Source organism: Malaclemys terrapin, chromosome 7, assembly GCF_027887155.1.
Source record: "Malaclemys terrapin pileata isolate rMalTer1 chromosome 7, rMalTer1.hap1, whole genome shotgun sequence".
In the NCBI taxonomy this organism is placed as follows: Eukaryota; Metazoa; Chordata; order Testudines; family Emydidae; genus Malaclemys; species Malaclemys terrapin.
In genome coordinates, this window is record NC_071511.1 from 58,974,902 (window position 1) to 58,998,977 (window position 24,076).

The following is a 24,076-nucleotide window of genomic DNA, read 5'->3' on the forward strand; positions in this document are numbered from 1 at the left end:
CAAGTGCTGGAGGAGGGGGGCGGCCCGCGGGGCCAGGCGGCGGCTGTTCTCCCCCCAGGCAGCGGGACACGGGAGCAGCCGCTGCTGCAGCTCCCACTGCCGCGGGGGAGGAAGCAGCCATGGTGCTCAGCGACTGCGGCGCCTCCGAACCCCCCGAGCCGGGGCCTGCTGCGGGGACCCAGCAGCGCGCATGCTGCGCGCGCCCAGCCCCTGGCCAGTCGCGTCTGGGCTGCTGCCCAGCTGGTACTATCCCGCGGCGGCCCCGGGGTGGAGGCATCGGCAGCCCAGCCCCGTTCGTTCCCCTGCGGGATGGGGGGGCTGGGGCCTGCTGCCCCCACTCCGGGGCCGCCGCGGGATAGCACCAGCTGGGCAGCAGCCCAGACGCGACTGGCCAGGGGCTGGGCGCAGCATGTGCGCTGCTGGGTTCCCGCAGCAGGCCCCAGCTCGGGTGGTTCGGGGGCGCCAGAGCCGCAGCCGCCAAGCGCCATGGCCGCTTCCTCCCCCGCGGCAGTGGGAGCTGCAGCAGCGGCTGCTCCCGAGCCCCACTGCCCAGGGGGGAGAACAGCCAGCCACCGCCTGGCCCCGCGGGCCGCCCCCCTCCTCTCCCAACCACCCAACTGAGTCCTGCCTGCTCGGGGCCAGGCCGGACTCTTACTCACCCCGGCCCCGCGCTCCCTCTGAGTCTCCCGGGCCTCCCTCCAGCGCTTGCGGAGGAAGGAAGGATTTTGTTGTTTTTTTGTTTTTGTTTTTGTTTTTTTGGCCCCGCCCCCCCCCCACGTCCCGATATTTGACTTGGGTGATCTGGTCACCCTACACGGTCATGGTGTTTTAAAAATCATTAATTTCATTATTTCAGCTATTTAAATCTGAAATTTCACAGTGTTGTAATTGTAGGGATCCTGACCCAAAAAGGAGTGGGAAGGGGGTGGGGGATGTTGAAGTACTGCTAGCCTTACTTCTGTGCTGCTGCTGGCAGTGGCGCTGCCTTCAGAGCTGGGAAGCTGGAGAGCAACGGCTGCTGGCCGGGAGCCCAGCTCTGAAGGCAATGCCACCGCCTGCAACAGTGCAGAAGTAAGGATGGCATAGTATGGTATTGCCACCCTTACTTTTGCACTGGTGCCTTCAGAGCAGGGCCCTTGGTCAGTAGCTGCCACTCTCCGACCACCCAGCTCTGAAGGCAGCAGCACAGAAGTAAGGGTGACATTGTATGGTATTGCCACCCTTATTTCTGCACTGCTGCTGGCGAGGCGCCTCCTTCAGAGCTGGATGACTGCCCAACAGCCGCCACTCTCCGGCCACCCAGCTCTGAAGACAGCACAGAAGTAAGGGTGGCAATACCACAACCCCCCTAAAATAATCTTACGACCCCCCTGCAACTCCCTTTTGCGTCAGGACCTCCAATTTGAGAAATGCTGGTCTCGCCCACGAAATATGGTCTTTTGTGTGCTTTTACCTTATACTATACAGATTTCATGGGGGGACACCAAATTTCAAAGTCCATGATGCGTTTTTCAAGGCCATGAATTTGGTAGGGCCCTAGTCATGACTGAACCTGTGCCTGCCATGGTACCTAGTACCATGGCAGGCACAGGGAGTACTGTGCTACTAGATGTGCTGACATAAAACTGCTGTCTTGGAAGACATTACTATATTTTATAGGCAAACATGCTGTTCAGTGATTGGCATGGTGTGCCTCTTGATGTGACATGGTAGTGGTGGCGAAAGCCTCTAGGATGAGACGTGTAATATTCCTGCAAAATTCTATTAGACAGAAAGTGGTAGGAAACAATTCTGTGTCATGCACATCTCCTAACATTTCCTGCAAGGTCTTGTGGCATCTCCACATTGCAGCGACTTTGACAGTTTCCTATGTGTATCAATAAGGATAATAACAATGACCTTACATTTATATATCACCCTTCATACAAACAAACTTTGGGTCCTACAAGGTGCTAAACATCTCCAATGGCAGGGTTCCCTTCTCGCTGACCCGGAAAGATAGCTACTTCTGGAGTAAAACATGACAACTGTTTAAAAACAGCACAAAACAACACTGCACAACAGCTTAAGTGAAGAAAAAAAAAAACCTACAGCCATATAAACAGTAGGGAATTTGTTTTATAAAGGAATGCAGAATTTAAATTACTCAATTTTGAAATCATGTCCAGGACTCTAAGATTAATAACAACATGGTTCTTGCAACCACAAAAAAATGCAAGGGATTTGTATTGAGCACAAGTGATCAAGGATGTGGTTTTACTTCTCACCCAAATCAGAGCACCCCCTTAGCATGCCTTAGAGCTGGGCACTCACTCAGCAGAATGCTATCAACACCACTTCTTACAGCACCTGTTTTCTCCCTGGAGGTTTCCCTTCCAAGTATTGATCCAGCCGACCTTGCTTAGCGTATGACAGGAAATGAGTTCAGAGTGGGAGGTAGTATGGCTGTAAATTAATGCTTATAAATAGGGGTCAATGGTGGAAATACAACCTGGATTATTTTTAGTATTTTGCTAGTTGAGCAAAAGAAGCAGATACTTATAAATTACCCATCACAGTTCCTTATACCATACTATAGACATCCAGGTTCAAATGCAACTTCTAGAATCCTTCTCTTCAAAGTAGCAGCCAACATCACACACATCTATCAACCATCTTTGGGTGGAGCAGAGAAGAGAAAAGAGCAAGCAGCCATTGTTCAGCTGATAGGGTGCAAGGCTCCTGAGTTTATCTCGTCACAGCTCTCTCAAAACATGGAGAGCGCAGCGAGAGGAGATAAAAAGTGTCTGTCTGGAATTGGAAAATCTTATAAAGCATACAGCTGCAGGAACACCCCCACTCCATACACTGCAATGAAGATGGTTACAACACTTGAAAGTAATCAGCATCCCTGACAGCTGTCAGACTGAAATGGTATCTTTTCTAGGAGGAAGCTTGGAAGGGCTCGTGATAGCACACCGCACCATTTTCTAAGTCTCTCTTTATTGCCCTCTCTCAGCTAAAGTGATAGGCAACAGTGCACAAATGTGACCTCATTTGCTGACTATTTGGTAGATTCCAGTAGAGAAACCGGCAAAGAAATATGGAAGAGAACAAGTCTGATTTAGTGCTTGATCAGGAAATGTACTGAGTACCCTCAACCTGTCACGTGTACCAACATGGCTGAATGTCTTCAGCACCTCACATGATAGGGCACAACCTTAACTTTGTCATTTTCCCCACTTGAGTGCTGCACCCACACAACCTTAATCTTAATATAGCTTTTTCAAGGAGTTTCCCCATTTTGTGACTTCTAAACTTTTTTGTAAATCAAAAGAGGTAATACATGCAAATTTCACAATCTTGAATAATTTGGCTGGAAAACACTAAAATGCAGTTTCGTAGGATGTCCAGAGGGGAGATATCTCCAGTAACAGCCTTTGGGGCTGCAGAGCTCCTAAGATGCATAAGAGCAGGGCTCTCTCCCTACTCACCTAACAAAGCATGCATCAACTAGCATAGGCCATATCTTACAAGGGCTGTAGGAACAGAAATTTTATTAGCTGAAGTTTGCTTCTTTCTATTCACAAATTGTCTAAGAAGAGATTACATTTTTCTCCAATGTATTCTTTATTTTGAATAATTTCTGTGACCAACAATGTTCTTGATCTTTAGGTTTGGTAACAATCACTTTGTTGCAGAAAGCCACAGAAAGAAACACAGGTGAACCAAATTTGTTTGGAAAATTTGCAAAAGTAATGCAGATCTTAATTACTGCACTATTTGCCAGGGAATTCACGGGAATTTGGGAGAAATACCTTTGCCCGTTTGATCTTGTGTTGGCAATGAGCCGACAGTATGTTGGAAGAAGCAGAACCTGAAGAAGAGCTCTGTGTAAGCTTGAAAGCCTGTCTCTTTCACCAACAGAAATTGGCCCCCCAAAAAGATATTACCTCACCCACTTTGTCTCTCTAGTATGTTGGAAGGACAGTCAGATCTGGAAGGACTGCAAAGTGGAAGACAGGTCAAGAGGAATGGTAGGATGCTAGCCCTGAACTCAGGAGACCGGGATCCAGCTCCCTGCTCTGCAAAAGACTTTCTGTGAGATCTTGGCGAAGGCACTTAGGCATTGTGACACTGAATATTGCAAAGCCTAACTTTTAGGTGCCTAGAAAAAAAAAAAAAAAATCACAGGAACAATGCTGGGATTCACAAAGCCTGAGTTAGGCACTGAGGTTCCTATACAATGAATGGGGAAGAGACAGGCACCCTAGAACGTGATCCACAGAAGCCAGCACACTAGGTGGGGAGCCGGGTCAGCTAACCAATGGGAGATGCCAACAAGAGGGGTACATGGTAAACCCTGCCCCTCTCTTGCCCAAATAAATTTGTTAGTCTCTAAGGTGCCACAAGTACTCTTTGTTCTTTTTGCTGATACAGACTAACACAACTATCACTCCAAAACCTCTTGGAGATAGGCACCTAAGTCCGGGCTGCAGGGAGGTGCTTATCTCCACTAGTGATCCCCAAGCTGGGGGATGACAGGCGCTCCTCCGCCTAAGTCGCATGTGTGGCCCGATCTGGCAGGCATGCTCAGAGGCCACTTAACTCCACAAAACAGTCCCACGGAAGAGGGAGGAGGGGGAGTTAGATGAAAATGCTGCGCTCCTTTATAACTTCAGCCCAATGGTTAGGATACTCACCCAGGATGTGGGAGACCCTGATAAGGAGAAGAGATCTGAACAGGAATTGCCACCTTTCAGGTGTGTGCCCTAACCACTGGGCTATAGAGAGATTTTAACTCTCTCTCTGTCCAGTTTAATTAAATAATTGAATAACATTAAGTAGAACAACTTCAACAGGAGAGACTGAGGGAGCCCCACATCAGAATATCCCACAGCCCAGCGGTTAGAACTCTCACCTAACAGGTGGCAGATCCCTGTTCAGATCTCCTCTCCACATCAGGCAGATGGGGGAACTTGAACCTGTGGTCTCCCACATCCTGCGTTAGTACCCTAACCCCTGGGCTAACGGCTTTGTGGAGTTAAGTGGTCTCTAAGCATGCCTACTGGATCAGGCCTCACATGCAGCTCTGCCTATCTTCCCCCCAGTTCCTGGGTCACCCCAGGGCTTAGGTGGGAGATAGGCATTCAGGCGCCTAGAGTGAGGCACTAGTGAACATGCTCAGAGACAAAAACATGGGCCCCTACAGAACTTTCAATGCAAAAACATAGGTGTTGAGCAAGTGTAGATGCCCACAAGTTAGGCAGCAGCTGAGAGAGAGTTTTGTGGGTCACAATGGCACCTACAACAGGACTTAGGCACCTAAATATATTTGTAGATCCCACCCTCGGTCTCTGCATGCCTCAGGTCCCCATCTATAAAATGGAGATTGTAGCAGGGCACGTCCCAACTCACATGTGTATTGTGAGGATAAATATGTTAAAGGCTGCGAGGTGCTAACAGTTATGAGTAGCCACAGAATTAGTTAAGATTGTCAGTGGTCAAGATAAGGTAGCAGAATTCACGCAAACCGATCAAGTCAACCAGCAACAGGCAGGGAGAAAAAGAGGAGGGACCACAGGTAGGCCTGATAGATGCTGACTAAGAGGAAAGTGGAAGCCTGTGGAACTACACCAGGAATTAAATTGATCCAGCATGTGAACTTCTTAGAATATAGTCCATCTTTTCATTAATTTCTCTGACCCTTACTTTAATGAGAAGCAGCAGCTATAACTTCACTGTTCTGTTATATTATTTTATTTGATTTGGAAGAAGGATGATGGACATTTTTACTGTGCTTTAACAGACAGTCATAACTACATGGGTCTCACGTGGATTATCACCCAGTTACCTCTTGCCATGTAATGAATAACGCAAACTAATGACTGGTTTCAGAGTAGCAGCCATGTTAGTCTGTATCCACAAAAAAACAGGAGTACTTGTGGCACCTTAGAGACTAACAAATTTATTAGAGCATAAGCTTTCGTGGACTACAGCCCACTTCTTCGGATGCATATAGAATGGAACATATATTGAGGAGATATATATACACACACATACAGAGAGCATGAACAGGTGGGAGTTGTCTTACCAACTCTGAGAGGCCAATTAAGTAAGAGAAAAAAAACTTTTGAAGTGATAATCAAGATAGCCCAGTACAGACAGTTTGATAAGAAGCAAGTGTGAGAATACTTACAAGGGGAGATAGATTCAATGTTTGTAATGGCTCAGCCATTTCCAGTCCTTATTCAATCCCGAGTTGATTGTATCTAGTTTGCATATCAATTCCAGCTCAGCAATCTCTCGTTGGAGTCTGTTTTTGAAGTTTTTCTGTTGTAAGATAGCCACCCGCAGGTCTGTCATTGAATGGCCAGACAGGTTAAAGTGTCTCCCACTGGTTTTTGAGTATTATGATTCCTGATGTCAGATTTGTGTCCATTAATTCTTTTGCGGAGAGACTGTCCGGTTTGGCCAATGTACATGGCAGAGGGGCATTCCTGGAACATGATGGCATATATCACATTGGTAGATGTGCAGGTGAACGAGCCCCTGATGGTATGGCTGATGTGATTAGGTCCTATGATGATGTCACTGGAATAGATATGTGGACAGAGTTGGCATCGGGCAATGTTTCACTCTATATGCATCCGAAGAAGTGGGCTGTAGTCCACGAAAGCTTATGCTCTAATAAATTTGTTAGTCTCTAAGGTGCCACAAGTACTCCTGTTCTTTTTGCAAACTAATGCTATGTCACCATCACCCTCAGATCATTTGTAACAAAATAAATTCATACTAAGAGCTGCTAGAAGACAATTATAAAAAGCTCTGAGGCATGAAAAGAAACAAGATCTTTCACTGCACTACAATGTTAACACACTGCATAAGAATACTAATGCAGTTAGAAGGTTGAAAGTTTATCCCACATTTATTGGCTTCAGTTTTGTTATGCTGGGAGCAACAGATATTTTTACCCACTGTGTTCAAACCACATAAGCTGCTTTTTGAATAGCTTTTAGGACTGAGCTGACCTAATGAAGAGACTAATGTAAAGTTTACCTACTTCATTCTATTTCCTTCTAGTTAATCAACAACTTTTTAAAAACTGTACTAACCCAATTACCACTTTTTGCCCATCTATTGTGCCTTCTATCAAAGAATCTCAGAGTAGTTTACAGTCAAAATCAACACCCTTGGAAGGCAGCTATTGTCTGGGTTATGGGCAAAGAGAGGTTAAATGACTTTGTCCAGTGAGTCTGTAATATATCTTGGAATAAATTGGGGTTCTCAAACTGGGGGTTGGGACCCCTCAGGGGGTCACAAGGTTATTACATGGGGGGGGTCACGAACTGTCAGCCTCCAACCCCTGCTTTGCCTCCAGCATTTATAATGATGTTAAACATATTAAAAAGTGTTTTTAATTTATAAGGGGCGGGGGGGGGGGTCGCACTCAGAGACTTGCTATGTGAAAGGGGTCACCAGTACAAAAGTTTGAGAACCACTGGAATAAAACCTAGATCTCCTGTCTCCTAGCCCAATGTTTTAGCTACTAAGGAACCATCATTCCTCCCCTTTTAGAGCTAAGCAACAATTTTTGCAAGCTGGCTGGATTTAACTCTGTGCATGTGTGTATATATAACTTGGAACAAGAAAACGCTATTCCATAACAGATCACTACGTCCTTATAACGTCCTAGATATTCAAAGTATTTCCCTGCTCAGGTTTGGTAAATGCTGCTCATCTTCACATAGAACCTGCCCTCATTCAGTAGCTGCGTCTTCACCATGCAAGCCCCGAGGAAAGCAGTCATGTTTTGATACAAAGCTGCAGGGGAAACTAGTTATATATCCTGGAAGGCCAGGCTTCCAAACGAAGTCATACAACAAGTCAAACAGCAGATAGGTTTCCAAGAGGCATTGGCATCCCAAGGAAAAAGACTGGCTACTTAATACATCCATTTTTCATAGTCAGTTTGCACCCCAGGTAAATTATTACCTGATGCCATTTTTGCTGTACTGTTTTTATTAAAGACTTTTGCTTTCCTTTACTGAAAAAGCACTGCCAACGCTCTTTCTACCTAGCCCAGCATTTACTCTCCAAATAGCCAAAAGTATGTTTCAAAGACAGATGGTTCACAGGGGACAGATAGAGCACAGCTGGTGAACAAGGCCAATAAGGCTGTTATGCCATTGTAAACGGGAGGAGAGGAGCCATCAGAACAATCTCCAATCTACAGAGAGGCCCAAGCTATGAAAATAGTTCAGAACCCCTGTACTGAAACGCACCTGCTTATTCCCATCCATCTTTCTTCAGATAAGAGTATTAGAATACAAGAATACATTTAGACCTTTCCATTCACCTTACCCTTGTGACTAATGATTTTGTAGTTACAAGGGATTATAACAGGGGACAGACTGGCCTCACGCTGATTCACCCTCCATAACACGCTGCGCTTTTACAACTAGAAATAGAGAGATCAAAGAGATTATTTCTCTGTCCTGGGTGACCCAAAGAGCCAGTAAGAGTGAAAGCAGATATAAATAGTCATCCTAGGAACTCCCTCAGCTTGCTACAGGACTGGTTTCAGTTTGAAGGAGGCTTTTTCACTGACTGTCTTGTCACCTTAAGTGGTTATTTTACTTAAAATTGTCATCAAGATTCCCTGCTGTAAATATAACTGTGTAAGAGGAAAAGGCTCTCTCTCATCACTGGCAGTAGTGCCAATATACTGAATTGAATCCCCTCCCCCCCCGTTAAACGGTTAGCGAACAGGAAGTACAAGTTGATACACTTGGAGTCTGATTTGCTCTTGGGTTTTGCTTACTCCTGCTAATATGACTCAAATTCACTCAACAGCTGAAATTCCACCCGGAAAGTTAACCTGACATCAGCTGCTCAAAACCTACTGGTGCACTGCAGAGCAAATTCTGTTCTCAGTGACATCTGTGCAACCCTCATTGTCTGCCATGACTGAAACTTAGGGTATGTCTACATTACTACAGTTGCTACAGCAGCACAGCTACAGTAGTGCAGCTGTGCCACTATAATGTAGACACTTCCTATAGCAGGGAAAGGGGCTTTTCCATCAGTGTAGTTTGAGAGGCAGTAACTAGGTCAACAAAAGATTTCTTCCGTCGATCTAGTTGCATCTACACCAGGAGTTAAATCAACCTAACTATGGCACTCATGGCATGAAATGTTCACAGCCCCGAATGGCGTAGCTAGGTCAATCTAATTTTTAAGTGTAGTCCAGGCCTTAGCAAGCAGCCCTGCTGATGGGAATAGAATTCAACTCCCTCGTCCATACCTGTGTGGGCTAATCAGGACTAATGACTACAAGAGTCAGTCATGGAAACAACTTATTTTGGTCACCAAAGTCAGCAGATCTGACCTAGAACACACAGAGGAAGCAGATGCATTGAGTAAGAGGGTACCATTTGTACACAATGACTTTTCATAACACAATGCACTACTGCACTTCAAAAAGGAACTGAAATGCTTTTAAAAATAAAATGGGGTGAGGAGGAGGAGGGATGGCATGTTTTTTGGGGTAGGGGCAAGTGTCATCACTATGCTAATGATACCCCACATAGAGCATATGCTCTATGCATCCTTGGCACATGTATTAGCCCCCATTTTAGCATTTTTATAGACCTAAATAAATAAAATAAGAATGACTTGAAACTTTGTAGGCCTGTTGTAAAAATATATGATGAGGCAGTCAGATGCTATGGCAGAAGCTGCCGTCACAATATATAAAACACACGCACACAAATATCGGGGTAAATAGAGGGGAAGAATCCATTTGAGGGGGCAAAGAGTTATGTTACCTGGCTTTCATGTGAAAAGCCCAGGTGTCCAGGGAACCAGTAAGTTGTACAGGGCTGATCGAGAGGGTTTCAAGGAGACAGATATAGAGCCATTCTTGTTTTTTTTTCCAGCAAGCTGGAGGCAAACATGCAGAGAGACTTGACTAGTTGCCAGACTGAAAAGTTAGAGAAAAAGTGAGTTGAATGAGGTTTAATTACTTCCCCTCCTCCTTGGTCTCTTGGCCCTTCGGTTTTCCCATAAAACTGTCTTCTCTCCATCTATCCTTTCTCCAGACTTTTTCTTTTCTTTTTATAATCACAACTGAAACCCCATCATTAGTGTGTTGTCATGCTGCCTCAGGTCAGCACACTGAGTCAATTCACTTTGCAGAAGACAGCACTTCCTTTACAGTAATTGTCATTGCAGTAACATTTTGTATGACACTGCATTTCAACGGGGTCCGTGATTTGCTTTTTAGGCTACTAGCCAGATGGATTTTTTTTACAAAAATAAGGGTTTCTGTTGTTCTTACTAACTCAGAATACTGACACTAATGTGCACTCTTGTAGTGTATTTCATTTGAGGATCTCAAAGCACCTTACAAACATTAAATTTAACTTTGCAATTTTCTGTCCTTACCTCTATTACACATATGAGGAAATTGAGGCATAAAATGGTTAAGTGATTTGCGTAGGATCTGTGACAGAGCCAGGAACAGAACAGATGTCTCCTGATTCCAGTCACATGCCTTGACTGTAAATTCATCTTTCATCCCATTATCAAAGCAAGGTCCCAATCTTATGAGGTGCTGAGTAATCTCAACTCTAAATCAATAGAACATGTGTCACAACGAACCCGCAAGTGAGTTTTGTATATATTTTTCTATGTAATATTAGAATTGTTCTATAGGAATAATTACCATACTGGATCAGACCAGGGGTTCATCTCCAGTATCCTGTCTCTGGCAGCGACTAGCACTAGCTGCTTCAGAGGAAGAAGTCCTGCAGTACTAGACAGTTATGGGATAACCTGCTCCCAGGGAAAGTTCCCTCCCCACTAGCTGCAAGTTGGCTCGAACCCCAACATGAAGGTCTATATTACTTCCAAAACTTTTTGTTTTTAAGTTTACCATTAGCTATTGTTAATCTGATTTGATTAGAGCAGAGAACTCATTTACTTGGCTCATGCCTGAATTTGACAAAATCCCATCCCACACAGAAGTGGGACAGTCACAGACTTATATCTGAATGCAAATTACTCATAACAATTCTATCTGACCCATCTTATCTTGTAGCTAGGTGTCACCAGGAAAGAATAATAGATCTTATGTGGCTCAGACCTTTGTATAAACAGAGCCATTAAGGAAAATAGGAGAACCATTAAAGAGGTGGGAGGAAATAGCAGATGTGAAACCAAGACATGGGTAATTACTTTGGGTTATAACAGAGGGTTTTGTTATGAAACATTCTTCAATACACAAACCCACAAGGCAAGGGGCAGGTTTGGAGGGAGGTGGTTCTCATTAACACCTTACATGGAATTATCTACATATTTTGGGGAACTAACCAAAGGAAGTATGAGAAAGGAGCTGAGCTATTTTTCTTGGCACTGAAGGCTTGTCCACACTACCAGCTGGATTGACGGGCAGCGATTGATCCAGCAGGGGTCGATTTATCGTGTCTAGTATAGATGTGATAAATCGACCGCCAATCGCTCTAGCATCGACTCCGGTACTCCACCTTAACGAGAAGCGCAAGAGGAATCGACGGGAGGACACGCCGCAGTGAAGACATCATGGTAAGTAGCTCTAAGTATGTCGACTTCAGCTATGTTCACGTAGCTGTGGTCGTGTAACTTATATCGATCCCCCTCGTAGTGTAGACCACCCCTGAGTTTCAGAAGAGGATGAGCAGTTAAAATGTCTCTGAGGCCAGAGAGACAACATTTAAGAAGACAGGGCAGGTTTCTATGAGGCTGTTTCATAGGATTCTGAATGCCTTATCCTATATTTCCTTTTTTGTTACTTAAGAAGGCTCTAGGCCATAAAACCTTTGTGCAGGAATAGAGGTGAAGACTGTTAAAGACACCTAACTTCCAATGAAAGTCAATGGAAGTTAAGTGCCTAAACCTTTGGAGGAAAAAAAGAAAAAGGAAAAAAAGGAAAAAAAAAAAAAAAAAAAAAAAAAACCCTACTCCCAACCTCCTTTTAATTTTTTCCTCTGTTTTCTCCATTGTACTGTCTGTTATGTATATTAGCCTGATAAAGACTAAAATAGGGTAAGCAAGCAGGAACAATGGATAGTACAAGACAAAGTACCCCTTTATAATGTGTACGAGGAGCATTGGCTGTGTTCGAGCATGGCCCCATGGGCTTACAGATTCATGGGATGAATATAGCCTTTTTAAAACATAGCACTGTCCGAAGCATTATTCAATACAATTATTCAATTACTCTAGCTGGGGTCAAGAGCAACTTGCTCCAGCCTCCCTATGTTGTCCCGTATCAGCAACTGACTCCTATTGCATGGAATCTTCTCCCTTCCTGTGAAGGCTAAGGATTGACTTTTCCAGAGCAGCAGTGCTCTGGAGGTGACGTATCCACATCAGGAAATCTCTGGCTGTGATATGTAGAATGAGGCAGTAGTATGCCTTGCTGCATGAGCCACCTGCCCAGCCAGCAGAAAGGAAAATATCCTCCCATGTGCATCCCAACAGCAATAAGGCCTTCAGCTCCATTTTCAGTAGGGTGACCAAACAGCAAGTGTGAAAAATCAGGATGGAGGTGGGGGGATAATGGGAGCCTATATAAGAAAAAGCCCCAAATATCAGGACTGTCCCTACAAAATCGGGACATCTGGTCACCCTAATTTTCAGGCACAATAACTACCAGCTCCCAGAAGCTCCGAACCAGAGGGCACCTTTACCAACATGGAGGTACAAACTTTCACCTACACAGCCCTTCCACTCTGCAGGGTAGGCTAGAAGCAGTGTTTTACAGAACAAGGGGTCCTGGTGCATGACTAGGGCTCCTAGACACTATGCTAATACAAATAATAAGTAATATCAACAACAACAACATTGTTAACTTCAGTTTCCTGTTCTTCCCTGTGTGCCCATCATCACAGGTCCCAGTACCAATGATTAAAGAGCACAATTCAAATCCTGTTAATTCTCCATTAACACTTAGGATACTGGCTAAAAGAGTCCATCACCTTAAGGACTAACCAGCTCTTAAGGGTTTTAATAAGGTTTCTAGGAAATGAAGAAGGAAGTTTTTCCTTGTCAGGTGGGATTAATTCAGGATGCTGATCTAGCATCCTACCTCTCTTTCTCCCATGACTAGCAGTCTCTCTGTCACCTGCCTCACCCTATTGGCAGACACTTTTGTAGGCCACGAAACAGCAATCAGGAAAGCAGGCTGGCAGAGGCGAGACCATGGCATGTTGCCCAGAGTAGATGTTATCATATAGGGCTAGCAGTGGGAGGGAGGATCCACTACCTCATCTGTGAATGGTGGAGGAGTTACTCATTCAAATAATTACATCCATTATAGCAAAGCCCTTGGTATTTCCTGGCAAATCTGCACAGAGCACAGCTACAAATTTAGGATGTAGTAATCCGTTAGAGCCACCGAATTTAACCCCCATAGAGACACTTCACTCTTTCTACACCTGGCAAAAGTAGTCTTGGAACATGAAGATTTTCTAGCCTTTGAGTACCAGTTGTCCTTTTTGACACAGTTTCAACAATTTTGACTTTGTACAGCTGTGCAATGAGTTCTCAGAGCTTAGATTCTATTTTCAGGCACTAATATCCTGCACAGGAAAATCTTTTCTCGTCAATATTGTTGCTGTTGACAAGGCCACAGACAGCACGAGGAGATAACTCAGTGGTTTGAGCATTGGCCTGCTAAACCCAGGGTTGTGAGTTCAATCCTTGAGAGGGCCACCTAGGGATCTGGGGCAAAAACAGTACTTGGTCCTGCTAGTGAAGGCAGGGGGCTGGACTCGATGACCTTTCAAGGTCCCTTCCCGTTCTAGGAGATAGGATATCTCCATTTATTTATTGTCAGCCTTGCACTCCTCCAGACCTCTTTCCAGTTGCACAAGACCCTTCAGACTAACTGCTTGCATAGTGCTGATGCTTGGCTCTAGGACTCAGTGTTGCTGTCATATCCAAGACTGAATTCAAGTTCTCTCCTCTCTCCTTTAAGCCCTTCCTTCCAACATCTCACTCTCCACCTCCTCTCTCAAGCTCCCTGTGGCTTATCTCCTATGTGATTATACAATTGTCTTGTTATATAAACTTACTATCCTTGGTAGTTTAGAATTAAGACACCTGTTATACAATGTCTAAACTGCAAACGATCCTACATTTAAGTCTTAAAGGACTCAATTTTAAATCAGTAAATGTCAATAATCCTTTGACTTTTTCCCTGCACTTGAAATCCTCTGCAAAGAGAAAAGATGAAATGTTGTACTTGAGGACAACCGATGTAATTTTCTTGTTGTCCTTTCTATCTAGCAACTAGTTCCTAAAGTTATGAAAAATGATCATGATTGTATTTATCAACAGTTATAAATCTAAAGTTTCTACAGTCAGTTTACACTGAATAAAAATTATCCAACATTTATGTTCTGCATGTCCTGCTAATGCAAATATTCAAGATGTGGTTCTCCTCTGAAAAGCAACTGTGTAAAAAACGACATCTTCCTACCCAACTGATTGCTCCTGGTTTGTATTCAGTCAAGTGTAATACCTTCCATAACATTCAACTTGAGATAGCAAGGATGATTTTGCAGGGAACGCAGTTATGGGGGGGGGGGGGGCAGAATCCTTTTACTTGTAAACTTAGCACAGCTAATATATTGTAAACATGAAACTAACATTTTTTCAAGCAGAACTTTTGTATTGATGGAAACAAAATACTAGGAATTATAAACCTCTATATTAACCACTGAAACTCAGAAAAATAAAAAACAAGTCTTTATGCCCTGGCACCTGATTCTGCACTGACTTAGGCCCTATGTGACTGTCATACAGGGCATAAATCAGCACAAAATTTGACCCCATAATCTCCCATTATACTTACACGTGAATAATTTCACTAGTTCCTTAGCAACACGAGAGCTGACATGCCAAGATGTGAAAGTTAATAGCAAGCAAGCTGTCCCATAGACTCAGGCTGTAAATAAAGCACAAGCTACAACTAGTGTCATATTCAGCTCAACAGCAGAAACGATGAGCATCTTGTACGGTCCCACATTGGATCATAATCAAAATATTAATAACTTTGCAGCCAAAACAATCAAGAGTCAAATGGGCTTCATTTGGTAAATAATGTATTTCCTGGCTCCGTCTGAGTTAGGAGCCGGAAATGCATTCTTGGAGAGGCTGCTGACAGCGGGGATAGGGCTGCCTCTCTCCTCCTGGAGCTGCCTGTTGCTTCCAGGTCTCTCCTCGATAACAGTAACCTTCCCCACCCCCCACGATTCAGTTGATATGCACATTACCTGTGGAGGGATGCACCTCCCCCCCGTCACATCACGGAGACTGGGACGGATAGATACCCCTTTAAACTGACTGTTACTATGAGTGTGAAGCACCCCCAAGCAGTCAGACCACTTTTATGGGAAAGGATGTTAATCATCTGAATGAAGGAAGGGCCAATGCCATTTGAAAATCCGTAGCTCTTTGGGGAGAGGTTCCCAAGTCCCTTCCCCTCCCTAACCCTGTGGGGTGAAGAGGGATACCCAGTCCCTTCCCAGGCTTTTTAGGGGAATTGGGGGTGGGATCCCTTGGCCCTTTTGCTGAATTGGGGGGGTGGGATCCCGTGAACCTTTCCTGACCCTTTAGAGGAATTGGGGCTGGGGCGCCCTGGCCCTTTCAGGGACTTGGGGGTGGGAACCATGCCGCCTCTGAGGGTGCCTATGTGCTGTACTACCCCTGCCTGTCCCCCTCGGCTGGGATCCAGTCACTTGCTGCCCGGAACCACTGGGGACACCCCTCCTCGGCCCGGTGCGGGTCCCAGCCCCTCCCCGTGGAGATGATGACCCCCAAACTCCTTGCCCTTTGGCGGGGGGAGACCAGCCCCAGCCCCTTCCCCTGTCCGTCGGGATGGAGCTGTGGGGGAAATCCTGGGGCCGCTGGGGCAGGGCGGCGGCCGAGCCCGCGATTACCTCGCTGCCCCGCACTGGGCCCAGGCCGGCTCCTCCAGCTGTTGCTACCCATGGCCGGGGCGGGCGGCGAGCTGCTCCTGCCAGGGCTGTACGGCTCCAGCCGGCCGGGGTGACCCGGACTCTCGGCTCCTGCCCGGCTCCTGTTTACACGGGGAAGCCCAGCTGTCTGTCAGCGCGCCGCCCCGCCTCCGCCGCCATGGCCGGGGGCGGGGCGGAGCCGCCTGGGCCTGCGGGGCTCTGGGAGCCGGCGCCGGGCGCTTTCCTACGAGCGCAGGGCCTCGCAGTGTTGCAGGGCCGGGCCTCGGGGCGGGGGCGCGGCGCCCTCAGGCCCCTGGCACTCTGGTTGCTGATGGGTTCCGGGTGCTTGGGTGCCAGTGAACCCCTGCAGTCGCTCTTGCCCCCTGTGAAAGTCGCGGTGCCCTTAGGCTGCTGCACGCCAGTGGGAGGGTGCACGCCTGCTCCCTGGGCCCCCTCATAGCCCTGGCGGGGAATGTGGCTGTGTGCCGAGCTGAAAGCATGCCCACTGGGGAGAAACGCTGTGCCCCGAGCACCCCCACCCCCCGCGTGCCAGTAGAGGGCTGTGGGTGGATGCTGCAGCATGCATCCATGGGGGAAGACCTGGTACCTTGAGGCCATTGTGCACCGCGTTGGTAGAGATCTTGTACACTGATGCCAGCGTGGCCAATCGAGGGGAAGACATTGCAATCCAAGGCTACCATGCCCTTGGTGAATAGGGACATTTGTGCCCTTGGACCACCCTGGGGGCATGTCTCACCCTTGGGCAGCAAGTGACTGGCAGAGGACAGCACAGCAGTCATTATCACCACATAAAGTTGCATCACCCATCTAATCTCAGACATTCAGTTTACCTGGGAAGAAGGTTTTCTCACCATTTTACAGGTACGGAAGCTGAGGCACAGAGAGGGAAAGAGAGACTTATCTATGATGGCATAGTGAGTCAGATGCAAAGCGAATAAGAGAACCCAGGTATACTGACCCTGCCCTCACCCCTGCTTCTGTATTCATGTAGCCTCACTGTCTTCCCTCAACCCTCCCCCCCCATAAAAGCTGTTAATTTTATTTCATGATATGGGTCAGGCCTATATAAATCATATCACCCTCTCCCATAGCTCTCCCTGTTCTAATGCAAGCATAAAGACAATTACACATAACCTTTTTGCAACACTTGAAAGATGTATAACTAAATTGGATAGGGTTGTGACTTTATTACTGGTGTAACCCCTAGTGTGGATGTAGTTATACCAGTATAAAAGTGCATTATACTGTAAGGGCTTGTCTTCACTACCCGCCCAGATCGGCGGGTAGAAATCGATCTCTTGGGGATCGATTTATCGCATCTCGGCGGGACGCGATAATCGATCCCCGAATCGACGCGCGTACTCCACCAGCCCAGGTAGGAGTAAGCGCCGTGGATGGGGGAGCCGCGGCAGTCAATTTGCCGCCGTCCTCACAGCGGGATAAGTCGGATCAGATACGTCGAATTCAGCTACGCTATTCCCGTAGCTGAATTTGCGTATCTGAAATCGATCCCGCCCGTATAGTAGACATAGCCTAAGTTATTCCCTTCTTATACAGGAATAGTTATACGGATATAAAGCACGTTTATACAGATAAAACTGCATCCACACTAGAAGCTGGGGTTTACCAGTTTAACTATACTAGTATAATTACAGTGATACAATTTTCTAGTGTAGACAAGGTGTAAGGGAGTTAGGCGTCCAACTCCCTGATGGAAACATGCAGTAAAGAATATAGCCAATATTCTTGTGTCATCATTTGCTCTTTTGTGATAGGTTAACTATTTAAATCATATAACTGTAGGCTTGACTTTTGTAAATGAATACAATTAATCAAAGAGGTTGCAGGATGAAAGGCTATGGAGAAAATGGGTAATAAAAAGTTATAGCCAAAGGAAGAAAGAGACAGAGAGGGGTCATGTAAGAGGAAGAAAAGGTGGAAATATTCAAGAAAATAATCTTATGAAAGATCTTTGGTGCAATAAAATTTGTGGCTGCTGCTATGCCCAGGGCCGGCTCCAGGCACCAGCCGACCAAGCACGTGCTTGGGGCGGCACCTTGGGGCAGGGCGGCGCTCGATTTTTTATTTATTTATTTTTTGATTCGGTGGCACGGCGCTCGGAGGGGGGACGGGGCTTCAGGCGGCGTGGCGCTCGGAGGGGGGCGGGGCTTTGGGCAGCGTGGCGCTCGGAGAGTTCGGGGCTTTGGGCGGTGTGGTGCTTGGAGGGGGCGGGGCTTCGGGCGACATAGTGCTAGGGGGCGGGGCTTCGGGGGCATGGTGATCGGAGGCGGGGTGGGGTTTCAGGCGGCGTGGTGCTTGGAGGGGGGGGCGTGGTGCTCGGGGGCGGGGGTTCGGGCGGCGCGGTACTCAGAGGGGGGATGGGGGCTTCAGGTGGCGTGGTGCTTGGAGGGGGGGCGGGGGCTTCGGGTGGCGTGGTGCTCGGGGGGGCGGGGGTTTGGGCAGCGGTTTGGGCGGCGCGGTGCACGGGGGGGCGGGGGCTTCATGCAGTGTGGTGCTCGGGGGGGCTTCGGGCGGCGTGGTACTCTGGGAGTGGGGCTTCGGGCAGCGTGGTGCTTGGAGGGGGCGAGGCTTCAGGCGGCGTGGTGTTCAGAGGGGGGGCAGGGGCTTCGGGCGGCATCGTGCTTGGGGGGGTGGGGGCTGGCGTGGTGTGGCGCTTGGAGGGGAGTGGGGCTTCCGGCTGCGGGGCTTCGGGTGGCATGGTGCTGGGGGGGCGGGGATTTCGGCGGCGCTCGTGGCGGGGGCAGTAGGGCAGAGTGGCGCTCTTCTTTTTTGTCTGGGGCGGCAAAAAAGTTAGAGCCGGCCCTGGCTATGCCTGTCGTAATTTCTTGTTTTCATTCTGTAAATGGTAGATACTTGTTCCAGGGGGACAGAGCTGTTCATACAGGTTTTCTGAGATACGTTTGGAATACGTGAGTCTTTATAAAATAAGGATAAAGTAAGAATAACGGGAAATGATGTAAGGAGGGAGAGAAAGAGAGTTCATTCCTCTGCCCAGCAATGAGAAATTTTATCGACTTGAGAATAAGTGAAAAAGAACCTGAAGAAAAATGACAACTTTTAAAGCAGACTTAGCAAAACAAAAAGAGGGGGACCTTTGACGTGATGTGAGTTATTCTCTGAGCATGGTCCAAGTTTTCTTATAATCTGTATCATGAGTCTGTATTTTTGATGTCAGTAATCTACAGGAATACAAAGCAATTACACCTGCCCATTGCAGGATGGAGGGAAATGATGCTAAAATGAATGACAATGTTAGTGAGGCCCACCCCAGAGGTATGCCCGCCAAAAGGTATCTATCTCCTGGTGTGGAATGTGGCAACCCTTTTATGCTAGCAACACTTTACAATAGATTTTTAGAAAAGAAACTGAAGAATAACTTCTCCAACTAAACTTCAGGCAGAGGGCAAGTTGGAATTCCAGTTAGAATGTGGCCAGGATAACAGAATTAACAGTGTTCCTAACTCTTGTGAAAAGCACTGTGTATCTTTAATGACCACAAGGGGTCAAGAGCTTGGTTTTGAAAAATGACACTGCCAGCATCACAGGGCTTCTTATCTCCAGGCTGGGGCATTGCTTCTGTACTGATGCAGAAGGAAAAATGCCACCTGCTGGATTATGCAGTACGATTTCCTGCAGCATCCTCTGTTTCTATGGAGATGTGTTGGACTCCTCATTCAGTTATTAACTAGGCCCAGTCCTGCTTGGGTTGTATTTCAAAATATTTTTCACTACTGGATATAGTGTATAGATTATAATAATCATGTATTATTTGGAGGCAGTGTGATATAATTGGGCTTCTGTTTTTCAAGGTTTATTTATTTCATATTTTTAGCAACTTTTGAGTTTGTACAAATGTCAAATCAGGTTTTTTGGGGGGGCTCTCTCTTTGTATATACTGTAATGTATATTATACATTACTCGTTACAGCAGGGAAAATTACAATGAGATTACTCATTATGGTAGTATATAATGTATGAACACTGCATAGTAGTATATAATGTAATGAGTAATTCCTTTGTAATTTTCCCTAGTGTGCTTTAACATAGTACTGTTTCAAACAGCACTATGTTAAAGAGCATTAGGGAACATTCAGTGCAAGCCAGCAGGGTCTGTGTGGACCAATTCATGTGCAACACATCAGTGCACTTTAGAAATCACACCCCTGTAGTCAACATTGCTGCTCCATGTATATAAACCAAGCCCTTAGATATAAGCAACATTTACATAAACATCAAATTCTTTCTCTCTCTCTCTTTTTTTTTTTTTTTTTAATCTGGGGTGTTTCATCAGTTAAAACTGAAAATCAGAAACCCTAAAGGTATAACGGATAGGTACTGGATTGAGAGGAGACCTAGGTTCTATTCCCAGCATGACCACTGACTTGCTGTGTGACTTTGGGCAAGTTTCTGTAGGTCTGTTTTCCCTCCTATTCTTTGTCTGGTTTCTAGACTGTAAGCAATTTGGAACAGGGACCGTTTCTCACTACGGGTATGTACTGTGCTTAGCACAATAGGCCCTGTAAGTGGTTGTCACATCACCCCATATAGTCAGAGCTTTGCATTGCAGGGGTTTGCACGTCTGCCTTTGTGCACGATACAACCGTCCCAGTGAGAAGCATCTATTTCAGAAACCTTTCATCATAACAATAGTTCATTGTTATGTCCAAAGCATCTCAACAAATCAGCCCTTCCTCTGGACTCTTGTGTTCATTTCCCCCCTTTCTCAGCTACTCTGGAGTCTTCTGCCCGTCTCTGCTATTGAGATGGAGTCTTCCTGAGGGGTGTCTTTTCTTGCAGACTCTGTTTCTGCCTCTTCATAGAAATCTCTCTGCTTGCTGTGGTTCATTCCCACATTGAGCTCTTTCTCTTTTATGAGGCCCACGTTTCCATTAAGTTATCACCTGACCCTTCTTCCTCCTGCTCCCTTTGGCTGTGAAGCCACTAATTAATTATGGCACAGGTGCAATAGATGTGACTAACTGGCTTTTAACCCTTTCTAGCCCATGATGGGGTTTTACCCCAATCTCAGCAGGGGCCTCTAGGTGCTGTTGGAATATAAACAATAATAGTTATGCAGAAATAAAGTTTCACACACTAATAACTTTTCTAAACAAAATTAAATGCACATCAGAAACTGGACTAAAACGTACAGTTAACCAACATTTAAGCCTAAAATGAAGGAAGTTGCAATAAGCTATTGATATGCCTGTCCATGCTGATGGAAAGGGTATGTTATTCCACTCACATTCCCCTTGTCTCATATGTTTTGTGAAGGTTTAAATGAATGAAAATTAAAAGATCTAAACTGCACCAATGAAGACCAGGTTGGAAATGCCTCAGAACTGTTTCCAAAACAAGAACAAGTTTATTATCAAAGAACAGAAATTTGAGTGATAGTAAAAATGATGGAAACAAATGGTTACATAAAAAACAAAATTATAACATGCTTTCTAGAGACTAAACTAACAGGGTTAATCAGTCTAAAGACATTTCTTACCTAAGGTTCTCCACAACATTTCCAGTCAATCTTGGTTGAGACTCCTTTTTTGTAAAGTAAACTTGCTATCCATTTACATCCCAAGTGAAAGGCCCCAGGGATGACTTCTTTGCCCCCCAAATAGAGCAAACCTTTGAAGAGTATCTAAAGATAAGGGGCTTTCCCTACTCCCTGCCCCCCCCCCCCCCCCGCTGTTCTCATCCTGTTAGTTTCTGAAGTTCTTACAATCCTTCATTTGCATTTGGTTCAGACTGGTTCACCCATTGTGAATGAGACAACACTCAATTTACATGTAAAGCAGGGTTGGGCAAACTTTTTGGCCCAAAGGCCACATCTGGTTGGGGAAATTGCATGCAGGGCCATGAATGTAGGGTTGGGGCAGGAGGGGGCTCAGGGCAGGGGGTTGCAGTGCAGGAGGGGGTAAGTTGAGGGGGTAAGTCGTTCCAATGGACATATTAAATATTATAAGGTGCTCAAATAGATCAGTATATTGCCACCAACTTGAACCATTGTTGGCAATCTCAGTAGGGAGTATATGGAGACACGGCCTACTTCACTCTGCTAAGTGGGTACTTCCAGCTCCAAGTTGAGGAAGATGCTTATATACCAAGGTGATGAGGGTCTAAGAAATAGCTGTGATGGCTAAATTCGATAAAGACATTGATGAGGGGGTGGGTGAAGCTTGCCCTGGTGCCCTCCGAGCTGTATCTGTGCTGTGGGTAGGCAGACATGGCCTTCAGCACTACCAGTCAGTCATGTTTCACCAACAATAAATACTCATTTTTGTTCAATGGAGTTGATAGAAATTTCTGTCCCCAGAGTGAGACCCTAATATTCCTCAGAAGCAGCATGGTCTCTCAGTGCAGTTACAGTAGAACCTCAGAGTTACAAACACCAGAGTTACGAACTGACCAGTCAGCCACAAACCTCATTTGGAACTAGAAGTACGCAATCAGGCGGCAGCAGCAGAGACCCCCCCCCCCCCCCCAAAAAAAAAGGCAAATACAGTACAGTACTGTGTTAAACAAACTACTACAAAAATAAAGGGAAAGCAGCAGAAAAATTTCTTCTGCATAGTAAAGTTTCAAAGCTGTATTAAGTCAATGTTCAGTTGCAAACTTTTGAAAGAACAACCATAACGTTTTGTTCAGACTTACGAACATTAAGAGAATTACGAACAACCTCCATTTCCAAGGTGTTCGTAACGCTGAGGTTCTACTGTACTAGACATTTTTCAAAACCCTTAAACTCCCACAAGCATAGACATGACAGAGCCAAATATCATGTCAGAAAAGTATACTATGTTGAAAATGCCCCTTGCCCACTGTGCCTACTACAAGTAAATTATGTTATTGGCCAACCCCTTATATTGAGCTAAGTATCACTCTTTCTCCTCATATAAAAGAGTATTCTGCAGTACTGGACCCAGAGGTATATACTTCCATAGTAACAACAAGGAGTCTGGTGGCACCTTAAAGACTAACATTTATTTGGGCATAAGCTTTCGTGGGTAAAAACCTCACTTCTTCAGATGCATCTGAAGAAGTGAGGTTTTTATCCACGAAAGCTTATGCCCAAATAAATCTGTTATTCTTTAAGGTGCCACCAGACTCCTTGTTTTTGTAGATACAGACTAACACGGCTACCCCCTGATACTTGCAATGTTTTAGATGATCACTTTAGAATTCTGTAATGTTTCTGTTTAGCAAGATTATTTTAGCAGCCCTTAATAAATTTGGTGTTTTAATGTTATTTGCATTAATATCACCACATTTTTAATGGGCTGGACCAGTTTCGTCCCACTTTAAGGTGGGGGGTTGCTCTCGTAGGACATTGTGTGGCAGAATTGTGATGCAACTTCATGCACCAGAATGTGCAACATTGGATCATTTGGCTTCAAAGGACAGCTGTCATAAGCTCCCTGACAAAGTGCAGTGAGTTCTGAATACGCATGCACACACCATCTCCATCATCTCTGACTAATTGTATAAAAATGCAGCACAGGAAAATTTAGGCCATATTGCAGTATGATCTATTAAGTTGAGAAGCCTCATCACTGAGGACATTTAAAACTGGACACAGCCCTTGTGAATATTCTGCTGGGAACAATCATTCATTTCTCTCTCACTGGTTCTGTGTAGAGAAAGGACAAGATGAGTGCCTACGATTTTTTCTTCTCTAATTTCTCTGGGATTCAGCTCAGTTCCCCTCCTCCCTTCCACCTGCATTTCCTGTGCTGTGTGTTTTCCCATCTGTTCATTCTCCCATGTATGCATCCCTAGCAGTAGATTGAAAGTGACTAAAATGCTGTTTTCTGAAGCCCTCTGTGTCTTGCTGTGTGTGAGCCCATCAGAGAGCAGGATTCATGCCCTCTTGAACTGCTGCTCTGCTTCTTGTTGCTCAACATGGAGGAGATCAGCTTGGTCCAGGGTCCCTGGAACAGGGGGGCCAAGGGGCCATGCTTCCCCCCACAGCTTTTTACCAGCCATAAGGGTGAGAGATGGGGTGGGATGTTGGGGGGAAGAGGCGGCACGGGAGCAAGACCTCATGGG

General features: G+C 45.8%; 1 protein-coding gene across 5 annotated transcripts in view; it reads right to left on the reverse strand.

Moving 5' to 3' along the window:
- The window catches only part of MARCHF8 (membrane associated ring-CH-type finger 8), a 165,765-nt gene extending 149,662 nt beyond the window's left edge, over window positions 1–16,103 (reverse strand). For 3 of the 5 annotated variants that reach the window (XM_054035426.1, XM_054035427.1, XM_054035422.1), the window contains exon 1: window positions 15,969–16,103. The gene's annotated coding sequence lies outside the window, so the exon portion shown is untranslated. Of the gene's footprint in view, window positions 1–6,178; window positions 6,574–14,881; window positions 14,936–15,968 lie in introns of those variants that run through there. The other 2 variants (XM_054035423.1, XM_054035424.1) reach the window with 2 other exon arrangements.
- Window positions 16,104–24,076: the final 7,973 nt, after the last annotated feature.